Genomic DNA, 18,836 nt, shown 5'->3' with positions numbered 1-18,836 from the left:
CTCACCCAGACTGACCAACGGGGTCTATCCCTGCTCTTCTCCCACTCTAGGTGGCGTCGTTGCACCCTTACAATATACCAGACAAGACAGACCGGGTATATAAACAGGACCACATACAAGTCCAGCAGACACGCAACGATGCCACTACAATATGTTAACATAGCCCCTTCCTTGGGAATAGCGCTGCAACTGTTCATAGCATACTGCCTCTTTTTGCTGTAAACATAGACACATTTGTGCCACCCTGCATCGCCTCAGTGATACTACTGTATTGTTGCCTATATAATATTGGCTATGGGTACTGCGTTTGCATACAATACTGTACGGAGAGTGGGTAAAAATAAAAGGGGTCGATTGTTTATTGTGCCTGCATGCTGTAACACTTAACCATTGCAACACAAACTAAATAAATATGTAACTTTTGACTAATATTTCAGATGCTGATAAATAAAAAGGGGCGCGGCATCTTTAAAATTCTCAAGAAAAACACACAACTCGCTCAGACAAAATTGTGAAAAGACAAAGACTAGCAGTCTTACTTTTGGAGAGCCGCTTGATCAGATGTAGTACTTAGTGGGGTTGCCCTGTCTGTTCACTGCCTGCGAGTCAGGCTGAATCCGAGTCACGTGACAGTTGCCCGAGGCAGAGATTGAGAGAAAAGCGCTTCATTCCTTCTTCCACCGCCATACTGTATTTTATACTAAATCTCATTTTTATTCCAACATTTTACTCCCGCTCGGTGAGTACATTTTCAATGACATTTTTAAAACATTTTTGTCTTTTTATTTTTTCTTCTTTTGCTGGTGTTAAAAATGAGAATTGAAGTATGGTTGTGAGCATTTTTCTTACAGGATCCAAGTTTTCAGCAGGCAGTGATTCTGGATCATGGTTTTCACAGTGTCTGTGTGACTCAGTGGCGACAGTCTGAAAAATGCTTGCAGTCCTTAAAAATATGCAACTGGTTTTTTAAACAAGCGGGTGGCAGTTTTATTTTTTAAAGCATGTCTACTTGTGTTTTTTAAAGATTTTTCTTTTTCGTGTTCTGACTTTTGCTGTAGCTGTGATTTGCTGTATTTGCTGTGTTTGTTTCACGGAGTTTTGGGATTTTGCGAGCTCAGTGCGAGTCATTGGAGCAAGCATCTGCTTTTATTTCATTCCTGCTTTGCTTTGAGCATTATTTTTAACCTGCTGATATTTTAACGTTGAAACTTTTCTTGCAGCTTATTGATCACAGGTTTTTTTTTTCTTTTCATTTTTGAATTCTTAGTACTTTTGCATATTTGAGAAGGTTTTTGAAGATGCACATTTTTGCATTAGTGGCTGTGGAAGGTTCTTGAGGGGTGGGGGTGGGAAGAAGTGCGTTTTTTTTTTTGTTGTTGTTGTTTTTTTTTTTTTTTTTTTGGTTTCCTTGTCAGCGAAGACGAAATGAACAGCTGAGCCCCGTCGCAGGTATTTCATCTGAATTGTGTGCATTTGAAGTATATACTTCATTTAATTTTTGCAATAAAAGCGAGAAAACCCTACATGATATTTTTGTGGTTTATTGTTTCACAATCAGTCACATTTTCAGGAACAAGCCTAGTAGTAAATACATTTAAAGAGGGTTTTGTACGTTCATCTATTTTATTAATCAGCTCAGACAATGCAAGTGCGTGTGTACTGTAGTCTTATATATATATATATATATATATATATATATATATATATATATATATATATATATATATATATATATATATATATATATATATACACATACGTCCCCCAGGGGACCAGGGTTAGTCTTAACGTTCATCCTTGCATGTAGCCGAATGACATTCGGCTTACAACAGATGTTCTGTATGATGTTAAACAGCTATGAAACTTTAAACACGTTCTTTGCTAAATGCAAGATGGAATTATTTTTACCTTATTGAAAAAAGCAGTCTTTCATTAATATATATATATATATATATATATATATATATATATATATATATATATATATATATATATATATATATATATATATATATATATATATATATGCATGCTTTTTTAATGTGTACCTAACATACACGAGCCCTTAAACCTAAACATTTTCAAATCCAAAATACCAAACCATAGCATGAGCTGTCAGATATTCGTGATAGCCTGATAGCAGAGCAGAAATGTGGCAGACTGTATGCTACGAGGATTCGGTGGTGTGTTGTCTCGCATAGCTGGTACAGTACATGGCTCCTCGGCACGAGAGAGCCAGGAGAAATTGTTGTTTTGTTTGTTACACATCCATCACATTTATGGAAAATACGTCCGCTGCTCTTTTAACAATAATTTAGTCTGCGGCAAAAGTGTAGACTGTGTTGCTGATCACATACTGTGCTTTGCAATATTTATGTTACAGTTGTAGAGAATATACGTAAAACTAAACATCGACCTGAGAATGGTTATTTATTTTCATATGGTTTACCAGTTATTTGTCTAGAAATAACGACTAGTGCATAGTATCATTGCTGTAGTTTCATATTGTTACAGTTAAGGGTGTCCAGTTTGAAAGTGCTGCTGTAGGACGAGTTTTATTTTTATACCACAAATAAATAACGGACTGCCTCCTGTATGCATACACATTTATTGATGTTTTAATTTATTTTTTATTCAGCATGTCCATGCTTGTTACTGAACTAAATTATATTTGGCTTTACAACCGAATCATCACTGTAGCATTAAAGATTACATTTACAGTTACGGTATTATCTCTCACACCTTACTTCAGTATATGGTCGTATGATCTGTGTTTTAAAAAAATAGGTTCGTTTTTATAATTGCCAGCAGGTATTGACTGCAGCTACCCCATCTGATATAGTGCAATAAAAATAATAAATTAATTTGACGCAACATTTTTGTTTTGACATGTAAAGTGTTTTTGTAGATAAATACATGTAGGCTACAGCTGTACACAATAAACATGTTCTGTTGATGACGATTCATAATTTACATTCACTTTCATGTATTTCTTTTTCTTTACATTCTAAGGTATAATTTAAGATAAACATAAACACACACTGGGTACGATAGTTCAAAGTGGTCATGGGGGTATTGATAGTGAAAGCAGTTATAGATATAGAACAGTGTATGGGCATGGCAGCTGACATTACAGCCTCACTGGTGTGTACATGTCTGCAAACTGTATCAAGCATCTATAAGGAGATATCTTTGTCACAGTACAGTACTTATTTTTCCAATTAATTTGTACAAAGAGTAATACTTTGAACCAGTTTGCACATATCTATGTGAAGCATCAAAAAGGGAGATACTGCCGACATTGAAAAAAAGAAATGTATTATGTCCTCCCTATTAGCCCATATAAAATGTATTTAAAAAAAAAAAAAATTAAATTCCATGTAATAGAAAGTTGTAAGTCTATAAAACAGCATTTGGCTGCTCATTGACTCTAAAGGTTAACATTAACATCAACATTAATTCTCTGAGAAGTACAAAGAGCTAAGCTGACAGCAATGCTGTCCAACAGACCACAGAGATCCCATATGCTCTTCAGAGGAACTTTGTAAAGGACGAATATCACATTATTTTATTATACTTACTAGGTAACTCTAATTTTAGCTAGAAATGCTGTCTTGGAGTATTGCAAACTAGATATATGTACAGTTGGTGGATTGCTTAGATCCAATCCACTGTCCTCTAACTCATGAGTGATAATGTATACTTCAAAATAATACAAAGTACGATTGCACCCTGATAAACAACAATGTTCGGGCATCACAGGTCATTACTGTAGAAATGACATGACATTTTATGAATATAAAAAGAACATTTGCTTTCAGTTACATGGAATCCATTATAATTAGTGTACCTTCAACTTACGATAACTTTTCTGTTAGTTGTGCTGGACATTCCGGTCTGTAATACTGAATTATTTTTCAACTGTTTATGAGTATGTTGATGGTTTTATATTACATTGCAGTACTATTTAGCAGTAACAAATGCTTACAGTATCACATTTTAATACATTAAATGTGATGTAGACGGGAATGTTAAAAATTCAGCGATTCCCTAACAGTGGCAGTGTTGTCTGAATCAGTTCAGTAATTATTTAGATTATTATTGTAGCCTTGACGTGGTCCAGTTGACGAAGTGATGTCCCCTGTGTAGTAAATGAATGGGCGCCCCTATTTATACCCAGTTTTGACCGTGTTTGTCTCTGCCACCTCTGCGATGGTGTTGCCAACTGGGAGCAGGCGAAGCTTACCACCTGCCTTTGAGGTCTGGCTGTTCTGGACTGAACTCCTCATGGGTGCTGTCATTGGGACAGCAGGCCCCACAACCAAACCCTACTACACTCTGGACACCTCCCACAGCCATTGCTCCAGCCTAGCGTATTATTATTATTATTATTATTATTATTATTATTATTATTATTATTATTATTATTATTATTATTATTTCACCATTTGTCCAAAATATACCATGAGTACATGTGTAGTAAAAGGGTATTAACTTTAGCTTTAGGTCTGCACTCTATACTCTGCCCTGGGTTCTACTGGTAAACATGGTTAACCACTGTTTTTATCCAGTATTATCTGAGTAAAATGTTTTTGGTTAGATTACAGTTATACGGTTTAAATGTAGTTCATAGTTCCTCAATATAAATAAGTAACAGAATTTTTTTTTTAAAGACAAAACATGTTTGTGTAAAGTACCATTGGACCTTACTGTGAATTCTAAAACTAAATCATTGAAGATATGCTTGCCATTTACAAGGAAATGTGTAAAGGAAGAAATCTAGAAAATGTATAATGGATACAGAAGTCAATTGCAGGAGCAATATCATTCTCATAAAATCTCATTTTAAACATAAGACTATGTATATTTTTTGCTGTTTTGCTGGCTTTCGCTATTCGTAGCAGAATTTCAGATACAATTTCAGATATAATTAGACCACATACTTGGTGGCGTAAATGGCTCAATCTTGTCATTTTTGCCTGCAGAGAATACAGCCTAAGTTTGTTATTTGATTTAGCAGGATGTCTGGTTTGAGAAAGGTACAGCACTGCTGTGCAATATTGCCCGGGGTATGCACATCACTTTTCACCAGGAGTTACAACGCATTAAAATTTAATATTTTAATAATTTTCCTGGCTGGACTATAGCAAAATCAGCAGTCAAAAAGTGTTATATTTACAGTAACATTTAAATACAATGTAGTGTACTTTAAATGGGAGATATTCTTTGTATTATATAGAATAGGCTTGTAAGGCCAGTATCCTGGATTTAGCAGGTTATTTTATTTCACTGAAGCTTACCTAGGTTTTGTTTACTATGCCCCATTTACCTTGTTGCAATGTTCAAGCTTGTAGTCGCAATTTTAGAATTAAAACAGAAAAAAAATAACCAAAACGGATTATCATGGCAGTATCATGACTGCTTGCTTGCTCACAACAATCGGTTGAGAGCGTGCGGTGCGGACCATAGAGATTATTGGAGCACAGATAAACCATGTGGTTAAGGACAGGTCTGCCAGAGATGCTTGAATGAGTGTAATGTACAGAACTGATGACTAAGACTGAAAATAGATCAGTTGGCTTTAGATATATAGCATCTGTTTTCTAGGCTGTCATTCCAATATGTAATATTGTGTCTCAATAAAATTAACTAATGTGATTGTTCATATTTTCTGGTAATATGATCGGTAGAATTTTCATTAAGTATATAATAAGTACTGAATAATTTGTCAGATGCTTAAATGAAAATCCAGGCAAAATCAGTAACTTGGCTCAAGCATGATTGTAACCATGTTTGCATTTGCTCCAAATGCTTTCACAAGACAATTTTTTCAAAATCTTGGCAAATTTCAAAACTGTTCACTGTCACTTAGTGACATGTGACATGAAGATCTGCAACCACCCAATCAATGTTCTAAGTCAGTATACATTTCACAGTCAAGCTCAGTCACAGAAATAAGAATCAACATTGTATTGTTTCTTTATTGTTTTCTAAATGACTATTAGAAATGTGAAGGCACCAACATTATTTTTCACTTTTCATGTCTTTCAGATTGTAGGGTTTTAATTGAAAATCTTTCCTATTTTTGAAGTAGGCCTTAAAATCCACTATTGTTCTTTTGAGTGTATAAACCTCTTACCTTTGGCATTGATCGTTCAGTTTTAATAGGCACTAAGTGCTTATGGTTCCCTTGCTGAGCTGTTAATTTGATAAATGCAGGATCTTATAGTTAAACAATGATCATCTGGACAATTAAACCTACATTTGAGGACTAGGAGGTTAAAGTATCTTAGATGTCAGTTATACTATATCAGAGCATTCTAATTATACATCACTTAAATTATCGAGTTTAATGGCTTACTCATTTGAACATAAAAATATATTTTCCCTAATATTCAATGTGGGCATGCATTTCAAAATTATTTCACGTGTCAGCCTCGGTAATCTGGGCAATGACCACAAATACTGCTGGTGCTGTTGCCGACAACATATGAGTTACTGGTTCTGATAGCAGAGCACGTTCACGCCACTAAACAAACCACAAAATTGTACCAAGCATGAATCTTGAAACAAATTATACCAGGAGCGAATGCTAAAATGTGGTGGACTTTCAGAGTACAGTACCTACATTTAACATTTCCCATTCCCAAGCCTGATCTGGCCTCTGTTTGCTTGGCTTGATGTCTAGTGCTAAGTGGAAAGAAGTAGAGCAAGCTATGAAAAAAGGCAAGGGCATCATCATCTCCTGGGCCTAATGGAGTTCTGTAGAGAGTGTACAAGAGTGCCCCTGGTGTTCTACAAATCCTGTAGAAATTGATGAAAGTAGCATGGGAAAAACAGGTTGTACCAAGAGCATGGCACCGACCAAGTGGGGTATTTATACTCAAAGAAAAAGATTCTACGAGTATCAGTCAGTTTCACCCTATTTCCCTGTTAAACGTGGAAGGCAAGATGTTCTTCAGCATTGTTGCTCAGGGATTGTCAGCTTACCTATTGAAGAACGGCTTCATTGACACTTCAGTACAGAAAGCCGGTATTCTAGGTTTCCCAGGATTCTAAGAGTACATCAGTGTGATCAGGCAGCAAATTCAAACAGCTAAAAAGGAGGTGAAGGAGCTCCATGTGACATTCCTGGATTTAGCTAATGCATACGGTTCAGTACCACATGAACTTCTTTGGGCAGCCTTTGATTTTTTCAGTGTACCGAGGACAATAACAAACTTAGGAAAGCCTACTTTGTAGATTTGCAATCTTGTTTTTTAACTTCAGAATTCATCACTACATGGCAATGTCTAGAAATTGGAATAATGTCAGGATGCACCATTTCTCCACTGGCTTTTACCATGGCAGTGGAACTACTTATTAGGGCATCAAAATGGGTAGTGGGAGGAGAACAGTTGGCTTCTGGAATTTGACTACCAATTAGAGCATACACTGATGACATGACAGGGATGACTGTACCCTGCACTAATCGGTTATTGGGCAAACTAATCAATAACATTAAATGGGCACAAATGCAATTCAAACCCACTAAGTCAAGGATCATCTCTATAATTAAAGGTAAGGTAGTGGATAAGAGGTTCTAAATTAACAGTGAGGCAATACCAACAGTGTTTGAGAAGTCTGTGAAAAGTCTTGGGAGATGGTATGACAGAGACGCAAAGGACACAGTTTGTGTTGGAGAAGTGAGTCAACAAGCAGTGCAAGAGTTGAAGAGCAGTGCTTTACCGGGCAAACTTGAACTCAGGTGCTTTGAGTTTGGTCTACTGCAAATACTTCTGCGGCCACTCACTGCATATGAGGTTTCCTTGAAAACAAGCTGGCAGTATGTAAAGTTTATCCATAAAAACCTTGAAGTGGTTCATACCGGATACTTTGGTAGTTGTGTCATGAAGTGCAAGTCCCAATTTATGAGTGGAACAATGCCAGATGTTTTTCTTTCAGTAATTTTGCTGCGCCGCTTTTTTTGCCCAGCATGACCGCAGCCCCATCACAAGCCAATGCAACTCGGTGATCTTCTAAGTAATTCTCAGTGAATCCCAAAGCATATAATGTACTTAGCAAAGAACTAGTTATGCCTGTAGCAGTCGTGTCAGTCAGCTCTATCAAATCAAGAAATAAATTTGTCGGGTGTTCCGTAGCATCAAAGATCACACAGATATATGCTGTCAACGTTGAAGCTTGACTAAGAGCACTGGACTTGTCAATCCTTATAGCAAATTTAGCATTGGCTTCAATTATGTTACGCAGTAGTTTAGTTTTCATTTCCTTAGAAATGTCATTAACAATACAATGCAACATTGGAGTGCAAAATACATCCCATGTCAAGTCAAACATCTATTTCATGTCTGGTTCAGCTTCACCTGCTTACATGCTGTTCTGAAAACTTTGCTTGTAGTTTCAACATCATGAGCGGCTGCTTTTGCGAAGCCTGTTGCTATTGTGTCTTTTAGTGCAGTTTCATTTATTTAAAACGCAGCCTTGTGTCCACTAGAATCCCTATGTTCATTTTTTTTTTTTTGTAGCGATATTTGTTGTTTGTTTTTGGTGTCTCCATAGGGGGAAATATTGCATTATGACCACTGCATGTAAATTTTCATGTCAGTGCTTTTTTCTGCTCCCAGCATAGTTAATTTAGAGCAAACACTGCATCCAAGCATACCGTTTTTTACGACAGTGCATGTTTTTTTTTCACAGAATTCGAGTTTATGTTGCAATGATGAACATTAGGTAAATCAGAGTCTTTGGCAGTTTACATACTGCAATAATGCCGGCCCGATCTTAACTGGAGGATGAGCTATCTAATCTTTAAGCAACTAATGTACAGTGATATGAAAAAGTGTTTGCCCCCTGTCTGATTTTCTGCATTTTTGCACATTTTTCACATTGAATTTGGTCAGATCTTTTTGTGGGCTGTAGTAGTAATTAGAGGGAGTCTGAGAGAAAAAATGAAAACAAAGTTTGGTGCTTCTTTCATTGTTTGGTGTGCAAGGTAATCAAACATGCAGTCTTCAGGTGTGAAAAAGTTATTGCCCCCCCCTAGTTAACTCAACCCAATTAAAGGGATAGTTAGGGTCAGCTGTTTGAATACTTTGGTTAACAATCAGGCCTGATTTGGGCCAGCCCTGCCCAATATAAATCTGACTAACTTTGGCCCTTACCATCAGAGTGAAGTTGTCAGCACACAGGTTCTAGAGGCACATCATGCCACGATCAAAAGAAATTCCTGAAAAAAAGACCTGAAAAAAGTTGGAAAGGGTTACAAAGCCATTTCTAAGGCTCTGGGGCTCCACCAAACTACAGTCAGAGCAATATTGTCCAAATAGAGAAAGTTTGGGACAGTAGTGAATCTTCCCATGAGTGGGCATCCTGCCAAATTCTCTCCAAGAGCAAGGCATAAAATTATCTAGGAAGTCACAAAGAACCCTAGAACAACATCCAGGGATCTGCAGGCCTCTTTCGCCTCAGCTAAGGTCAGTGTTCACGAGACTCCACCATCAGAAAGACACTGGGCAAAAATGGGTTTCATGGCAGAGTAGCTAGGTGGAAACCACTGCTCACTAAGAAGAACATGAATGCTCGTCTCAAGTTTTCCATAAAGCACCTGGATGATCCTCAAGAGTTCTGGAACAATGTTCTATGGACAGATGAGTCAAAAGTCAAACTTTTTAGCCAACATGGGCCCTGTTATGTCTGGCGAAAACCAAACACTGCATTCCACAGTAAGAATCTCATCCCAACACTCAAGCATGATAGTGGTAGTGTCATGATTTGGGGATGCTTTGCTGCATCAGGACCTGGACGACTTGCCATCATTGAAGGAACCATGAATTCTGCTCTGTATCAGAGAATTCAACAGGAGAATGTCAGGCTATCCATCCATCAGCTGAAGCCGAAGTGCAGCTGGGTCATGTAGCAAGACAATGATCCGAAACACACAAGCAAGTCTATATCAGAATGGTTGAAGAGCAAGAAATTTAAAGTTTTGGAATGGCCTAGTCAAAGTCCAGACCTAAACCCTATTGAGATGTTATGGCAAGACCTGAAACGAGCAGTTTATGCTCAAAAACCCACAAATGTCACTGAGTTGAGGCACCAGACTTGTTACTTCCTGCCACCCGGACACAGATGCTAATTCCCGGACTGTCTGGGTCAAACCTGGACAGGTGGCAACCCTAGCTCCACCCTTTTACAACAGGTATAACTGTCAGTATTATTATAAGCGAATGAATGAATCTGACAGGAAATTTAACTGTAGGGGATATGCTAAATACATTTTAGAATAAAACCAGAAAAAACTGAAATTACGTTAAATCATGTATCACAGCTCAATAATGACGTTTCCTGATTTAGTGAATAAAAAGGCAACTGTTCAAACAAATGAGGAACACCATATGAAGTTGAAAAAGTTAATATATAGAAGGATGCTCAAACTTTTATTCACTAACAGTAGCTCCATAATAGTCCATGAAAATATATAGTAAAAAACAAACATACCTATATATTGTTGTGTAGTCAAATATGTTACAGTTTAGCATGCAAATCCTTGTTTCCTTGCTTCATTGTTGTTCATCTGGTGGGTTTTGACTCACTTCATTAAATGAAATGCCATTTTCTCCAGAAGAGTAGAGAAATCTACAATGTTTTGGCATACAACTTCATGTGTTACATAGGGTAGATTTCTGTACATTATAGAATTCTGTACCCTTGATTCCATGCATTTTGTCAAAGATCGCTGGACATGAACGCTTGATGTTTTTGAATTAACTAAAAAATGAAAATGTGTTTTAAAAGAATAATTATGTTTTATAAGGTTACTTTAATCAAGGGTATCTAGACAACCAGTGGTGTTAAATGTGCTGTTTTATTTTGCCACAGAATTAGTTTTGTCTTGTTTACAATATTTGTTGCAGTCTGTAGCAGAACTAAATGGTAGTGCTTGAGAACACAGCAAGGCTCAGAAATATTGAGCGTCCAGCGATCTTTGAAAAACTGTATCTGCAAAGATTGGGAATCATGTGGGCATACAGAATTCTATAGAGTACAGAAATCTGCATAACACCTGTCAGAACAATTTGATTTTACATGCCTCGGTTCCAATGTCAGTGAGTGAAATGTGTTCCAGTTTAGGCGCAAATCTGTATATGTAAAAAAAAAAAAAAAAACATAAATGTTTTGGGCCAGCAAACAAACCTGCACTACACTCACCATTGTGCACGTTTAAACATGTAAATCACTTTCATAAGGAGCACTCACTCTGGACTTGTGACCGTGTTGTGTTTGTGTGTGTCTTGTTTAGTGTCTTATTATTTTGTGACTGAGCCTTGTGGTTTAACTGAGTGATACACATTGGTGTGTAGAGCCAGTTATCATTATTTAAGACTTGCGAGCACACAATACAGCCGAATAAAACAGCTGTTTTTCACCTGTCTTGTGTCTGCTATTCCTGAGCACTGCATCACCTCTACACCTGTGCACTGCAAACCACGTTGCCACAGTTTTTCAGTACCAGTCAATGATAATGAGTAAGCATCTCCTGACAATCAGAAAACTTATCTGTGCATTTTACATAGGCTAATGCTTATGCTTATATTAAGGAAGATTAAATATCATTCCTTTTGTAAGTATAGAAGTGACAGCATTTCATTTGATCAGAAAAGGAATTTGATTTAATCTTATTACAGCTTGATCCATGTCTTAATTCCTGTCTTTTCTTTTGATCCCAGCTATGTACAAAGACAGTGCGTGTCTGCCCTCCATGTTAGTAAATGTAGTTGGTGAACTGGATGTCATGAGCCAGCTCGATCACCCAAAACAGCGCAACAACATCCAACAAGTTGTTGATACCCTCTCAGAACTTACCAAATAAAACTGCAAATGAATGTATTGATTGTGTTTTATTTGTTTGCATCATTAACACAATGGTAAATCTAACACAACTTAAAAGAAAGGAAAGAATCTCTGACAGCACAAGCCTCCTCAGATTGGCTGTCCAATTGAAACTGGCAGCTGACAAGTGGAATTGGGCTTGTTTTTGAGAGTCGCTTTAATTTGCATTAACTCTAACATGGGTTGTGGTTGTTTTGGGCTTGTTGTTTTTTCTCGGGAGACTGTAACCTTCCCCTTCTGTCTCACAGGCAGCCACTGATTCCTGAACACCTCATTTTGTTGTTGACAAGAGTTTGTACAGGATATAGCAGGCAGTGGCAATTTTGGGAATGAATTAATGCACTTCAGTCTGTTTCATCAATATCTTCCACCTCCCTTTCAAGTGCCCACTATTCGTATTTGCCCAAGCGTGGTATTGAATGCCTCCTCAGCAGCTATCAGCCACCTGTACAGGTAGGGCTTCTAAGCAAAGGTAGTATACGCAGCATCACCTGATACCCTATATGCTGTATTGCCTGAATGAAAGGGATATATATATATATATATATATATATATATATATATATATATATATATATATACACATTTCAGCCATGGTGATCTGCAGTACTTGTTGGTCAGATTCATTTCATACCTCTGAGTTTATTTTTAATTAATGAGTCGTAGGATACATTAGTTGAAACAGTATTCACTACTAATGACATTTGAAAAACTATTTTGGCAAGAGTAGTAAAACACATTATTAACCAGCCAGGCACGAGGTATTTTACTTTATTACAACAGCTTAGATTCACTCGTGTACCAGTTCTCTGCACACGGAAACCACAATTTCACAAAATTATACTAGCAATCTTCAAAAATAGCACGAGTACTTTACACACAGCTAATGTAAAAATATCAACCCCCACCTTTCCTGTGAAATGTACTAAAAATCACTGTGACAAAAACGTATCCTTACGTGGGGAATTGACTATTTACTGGAATCAATTAAATCTTGAACTGACTTGCTTAAAGCTTGAAAAAACATTTTGAGTTAATGCTTAGCAGATCTTCAGTCAGAAAGTGTGACAATAGAAAATATTACATGAAGGAATGGGAGATAAAGTAGCGGTCAGAGGTGTCGAGAGGAGTGACCAAGAGAGCGTGGGGCAAGCAGTCTCTGGTGAAGACAAGGTCCAGTTGATGGCCTGCTGTGTGAGTTGCGGACAAAAAGAGACAGAAGGCGAAGGAGTTTAGAAGGGGAACAAATCCAGCAGAGTGGTTAGGGTTGTAGAGGTGGGTGTTGAAGTCACCTAATAGAACAACGGGTCGAGCGAGAGGAGAGAGAGTAGAGGAATTAGTTGAGCTCATCAAGAAAGTGAGTAAGGGGTCCAGGAGGGAGGCAGAGAACAATGAAGCAGAGGCAAAGAACATTGAGGAGGAGTCGACAAGGTGATTTCAACGTCGTTAAACTCAAAGGTACTAACACTGTCTCTCTCGCCCCCCCCCCCCCCTCGCCCAACCGGGGCAAAAAGAGCTGGGAGGGAAAGAGCCGAAGTCCTGTTCCCCCACCCCATCCGAGGAGAGTGGGAGAGGACAGAGAGAGGAAAGGGTGGCCTGAGTGATAAGTGTTATCAGGAGAGAGCCAGGAAGTCAAGAGAGGTGAAATGCGAAGGCACAGGTGAAGTCAGCTTTGTTGGAAGCCGAGCGACAATTCCAGGGGGCTCCAAAGCAGAGGAAAGAGGGAGAGGCAGGGAGATGAGGTTAGTGGAGTTAGATTTGTGGTGGCAGGGAGGAGACAGGACAGGAATGATAGGATTACGGGGATATTAAAGTTAGTAATGGTAGGGAGCAGTAGAAGAAAGGAAGTAGAAATGGGTACAGATAGGGTGGTGCCGAGAGGGAGACGAAAGCACAGGAGGAGCAAGAGCGTTAAATAAAAGAGAAAGAAAAATAAAAAGAAATGTATGCAAACCTGGTCTGGAGTTGGAACCTTCAGTTTGATGCTTGGATAGAAGTTTTTGCAGCCGGTCCACGTTGGCCTGTCCTCATGTGAACGACCACAGTGTAGACTACCGGCCCTTTGGTGATGAGGAACTTCAGTGAGCTGGCGCACTAAGTTTGCGTTAGTTCTTGTATAATGCCCTGAAGGTTGAGAGCTGGGTGCTGTAGACAATTAGTTGCAAAGTATTCCAGTCAGCTGTGCCCTGTGCGAGTTGCTAGATTGTTACACCAACACTACTCACTCATGTTACAACCTCAACTGGCAATCATTCACTTTACAAGTGAAATATTATTTACTTACAGAGCGATCGGTCCGTCAATTGCTAGCCTTCCTGCAGCGTTGCTACTGTAGACGTTGCAGAATGATTACTTCTGTATTTGAAATTACACAGAGCTATTCAGAATTGAAATACCTGAATTTCTGCAGTTTTGAACTGATACAGGTGGAACTGTATTTCCCAACTAGATGAAATGTTACAGTGCATTCGGTCGCTAGGGTACTATTGTATTTTTGATAATAACAGTATTTTGTCAATGGTTCTCTCTCCCTGGTATTTTTACATTAATATTTATTGCCAGATATTCATGTCTTTTTTCCTTTTATTCATTTTTTGTATGTGTAGTTTCATTTTTATATCTTGTATTTCAAGCAAGATAAGTACTGCAGTTGTATTTATTTCATTCTCACCAAATGCAGTCTGAAATTTTCAGAACGATTCCCTCTAAATGTTGCATATACTCTGCATGGATTGTGACAGCATTTCAGCATCTTATCTGCAAAAGAAAGACACCAGGCTTAGAACTTTCTTAACCCCCATAGAAAACAGAACCCTTGTTAGAATATATTATAAGGGAATTCATGTCAAACCATTTCTGAAGCCTATTTAAGTCTAAAGATAGGTTGCATGCTTGGAGCTTGTATAAATGATAGTGTTGTCAATGCCAAGCTGAATAACGCTGATGTGGCAGACTGATGAAAAGTAAATAATCAGGATGAAGAAAAGGCTGTTAAATATGTATCTACTGCTACAGGAGGAGTCTCACTTTCCTATATGCATGTTGTTTTCTCTTAAATATGTAAGATAAAAAACAGTTTATTGCACATTAGTTAACTCAAGTAGTTTATGGCGATCAATCGTCTATTCTTACCTAACTTATTGCGGTTCAGTTTTCCTCTGAGACTGTGTGGTGTTTCCGTATTTTCTCAATTTATTTTATTTAAATGTTGGTTAAAACAGAGAAGTATGCCATATCAAGAAGTAACACACATAAATAATTTTACTAGTTGGTTATTTTTCCATTTCTTTCAGTCCACCCATCCTGTCACAAAGTCACATATTTCAGTAGGCACAACAAACCAGTTCTAAATCCCTTTCAACAATAATTCACAACCTCATTGAACATATTGCCCCCTGATGGCTTAACAACAGGTTTTCTTTTTATGCTGTTCTCCAGCATTATCTGTGTGCTCTCTTTAATTTAGTTGTAAATCTTATTATATTTTGAGGGAGTGACTAAATACGTGCATGGTGCATACCTCTGACCGGATGTGATTTTGTAGGTTTCTGCATTATGGAGACAGCATACTTTGTTATACAGCAGGGGGCTATGCATAAAAAGCTTGATTCATGTTGACTTTAATTCCATTCAGTCAAGTCTTACCAAATATTTTAAACTATGAAACCAGGCAGGAATTAACAGATGTTATTTTTTATGTTTATTTTTAATTAGAGCACATTTTGTTTTGCTAAACAGTCTTGAATCAGTTTTTTTTTTTTTCAGTACTTAGTTACTTAAATTAGTAATTTAGATATCGGGATAGTTAAATTGGTTTCTCTAGTGGTGAAGGAGGTTTAATATTTTTAATGGAAATCAGTCTTTGTTTTTTCTGTTGGTCCATATTCTGCTATGGCTTTGATTTCCCTATACTCCCTGCCTTAGGAATTAATATTGGCTAGTTTATTTAAATTCCTTTGTAATTAAAAAACAAACAAAAAAAAAAACACATGTTGCTAATGAAATAAGGAAGCAGACCATTAAGTTTTAATTAATTGCATAGCCTGATTAGTAAGGGTTGAATAGAAACATAGCCACATCTTGGCAACTATTAACACAAATTGGTTTTTAATTGTTTTATGAATAAATAAGTTAAAAAAAAAAAGCTTTCATGTTTTCAGCTATCACAGTTTAGACTACTGGCCCTTTGGTGAACTGGCACACTAGGTTCGCGTCAGTGCTTATATAATGCCCTACAGGTTGAGAGCTGTGTAATGCAGACAATTGGTTGCAAATTATCTTAAATCCAGTCATTTGTGCCCTTAAATTCAGTCAGCTGTGCCATTAACTGGCAATCATTCACTACAATTGCATATTTATTTTCTTATAGAGCCATCAGCTCAGTGGACTGCTCACATGCTTGCAGCTTTGCTTAGTGCCACCACTGTTTAGATAGGCATGTGAGTGTCATTTTTTGTGTTTGCATAAAAGAAGGACAGTCAAATGGGAAATATGAAAAATATAGTAGCACTACCGTGCCCCATGTGCAGTACTTTGTGGAACAAGTTTTCCCTTTTCATTTGTATCACTGTTCAGACATCCTTATAGGCAAGTCAGTGATCTCTTTATGACAACCGATAAGTGGTGTGTGCAAATCTTTCACTTGCTGTCCACTTGGGTAATTCAGCTTGTATGTTTGATGCTGCATGTGGTGGACATACTGTACTGTATGTTTATATTTCTAAAATAAATTGTTAACATGTAAATAGTTCAACTATAAATTACCAGCAGTAGTATTTTATCAGAAGTTTTTCCTTCATAGACTACTAAGATAAAAAAAAATAGATATATTTTTACAAAAATGATAAGAAAATGGAAATTGTATTTAATGCTTTGCATTAAAATATAAAAACAACAATGTAGGCCAGGACTTCTCTGTACAGTAGATTAGTTCATTCGATCCCTGTGAGAATTCCCATTTCTATAACTTATACAACTTAAAAATAAATACAGCAAACATTTACTTTATTGACACACTACCTGTTACACTGCATTTAGGAACCTGGCAGCCAGTTTAGTTTGCTTCTGGTAAATGATTGAATACACTGCACAGAGGTGCATAGTTTCTTTAGAACGCCTTCAACGAAAAAGACATCAGCTGTATCAAAGATCTGAAATATTTCTGCTAAAGGTTGTGTTATTCAGTACAAGAAAGGGATATTTCACGTGTCTGTTGTTATTTTCATATCTATTTATGTTTTTTTATTTTGTTTTATAATTCACTGATAGTGAATATAGAATGCCCTAAAAAAGGTGGCCATAAAAAATGAAATATTCTACAATTTAACATGTACTCCTTTTCAACTAAGCATACATATTTAGGAACATTTGTTGTGTATAACAATATTAGTAAATATTATATTTAACCATGAAATTTAGTGAAACAAACACATTTTACTATAAAAATACAGCCCAGCTTATAAGGAATATTATAAGTGTTGTCGGTGTGCTGTGTATATGTCTGGACAATTGACATGACATTAATGAGACTGAAATAAACACCAGACGCCAAGATTGCATTCATTTCATTTGTTCTTGTATCAGGAAAAAGCATGCTAGAAAATATAGCAAACAGGGAGACTAAATAAATACAATATTAATTATGCATAAAAAAATGTTTATTATATTATTTTTAATTCCCCTCTTTTTCCTACCTGTGTATGAGTAGCCCATTTCAGATGAGTTTAACTTTGGCTTTATGTTTTAGATATTGTAGTACTGTACAATCCCAGGCTGTAAAATAAAATAAAATGTAAACTCTGACACAACATTAAAAAGGGTTTTGCATATGTATTACTAGTATATATACAATAATAGTTTGATATTGTACTATGTAGGCCTATGTGGTTTGTTATGCAACAGAGTAGTATTTCATTTTAATACAGAGATTATTTAATCCATGTCGCTGATTCATTAACAAATACACTTACTTTTACTGTGTTGCTGTTGTGTGGTGTGGCAGGGGCCCTACACAAGTACATGTGTATATATAGTGTTTATGTAATTACTGTAAATGTTTGTATTTAAAAATCATGGGTTATTTTGAACCCCGGCGTGATGTCTGTGTTCCCCTCTAGCAGGCAGACAAGTCAGTCAGGTGAGAAGGTGGCTGGGCTGTCTGATCTGACAGGATTTGAGGCCAGGGAGTGATTGACAGTGTCAATTAGACATGGCTACATGGTATTAAAGAGCCCTTTTGTTTTGGGAGTGAGTTAGTTTGGGAAAGCATTGGAACAGCAGGCTATGGTTCCTGTTCCTCGATAGCCTTTGCTTGGTGGGATACTTCATAGTTTAATAAAATAGTGCAACAATTGCTTGATAAATAACAATCTCCTGTTTCTGCCTCTGCTATTCTCTCCGCTAGCCTTGACCGCAATGCTACTCTTCCATAATGTATTAATCTCTCAAGGCAGGTGTTGAAAGACTATCTTTATACAACTAGGTTTATTTAGTGCATACCTTGATGCATGTTCATATTCATCAACATATTTATAATGACTTTGCAGGCAACATAATCAAAAGGCTACCGTGAAATGATTTTCTGCATTGTCAGTTAAACTAGTGGGGCTTATGTGATGATATCTCCGGGGAAAGGTCTTTGATCACTTTTGTTAACATCATGACTTGCTAGAAATTTTTTTTTTTATTTTTTGTTCTTTATTTTTTGTTTTCTTAACATTTTCTTCTCTTTGGCTGAAAATGACATTCAGTAGAAATATAATAAATGCCTCAGCAGTTGGCTTATATTATCCAGATTATATAATATGTATATAAAACACATCATCGCATCATATAGTCTTGTATGGAATTTGCTGTAAATGTCAAATCCAAGACCGATGAACTGGTTTGTTAGGTTGACTGGAGTTTTGAAGTTTGTTGTTTTTAGTTACTGAGTTATTTTTCCTGAT

General features: G+C 36.9%; 1 protein-coding gene across 1 annotated transcript in view; it reads left to right on the top strand.

The window, feature by feature from the left end:
• Positions 1 to 535: 535 nt before the first annotated feature.
• Positions 536 to 18,836, top strand: part of LOC121312712 (RNA-binding Raly-like protein) — a 148,024-nt gene continuing 129,723 nt past the window's right edge. Inside the window, exon 1 of the mRNA XM_041244412.1 lies at positions 536 to 739. The gene's annotated coding sequence lies outside the window, so the exon portion shown is untranslated. The remainder of the gene's footprint in view (positions 740 to 18,836) is intronic.

This window comes from Polyodon spathula, chromosome 3, assembly GCF_017654505.1.
Source record: "Polyodon spathula isolate WHYD16114869_AA chromosome 3, ASM1765450v1, whole genome shotgun sequence".
NCBI lineage: Eukaryota > Metazoa > Chordata > Actinopteri > Acipenseriformes > Polyodontidae > Polyodon > Polyodon spathula.
Note: the sequence above shows the minus strand (reverse complement) of the source record. Positions and strands in the feature narration are given on the sequence as shown.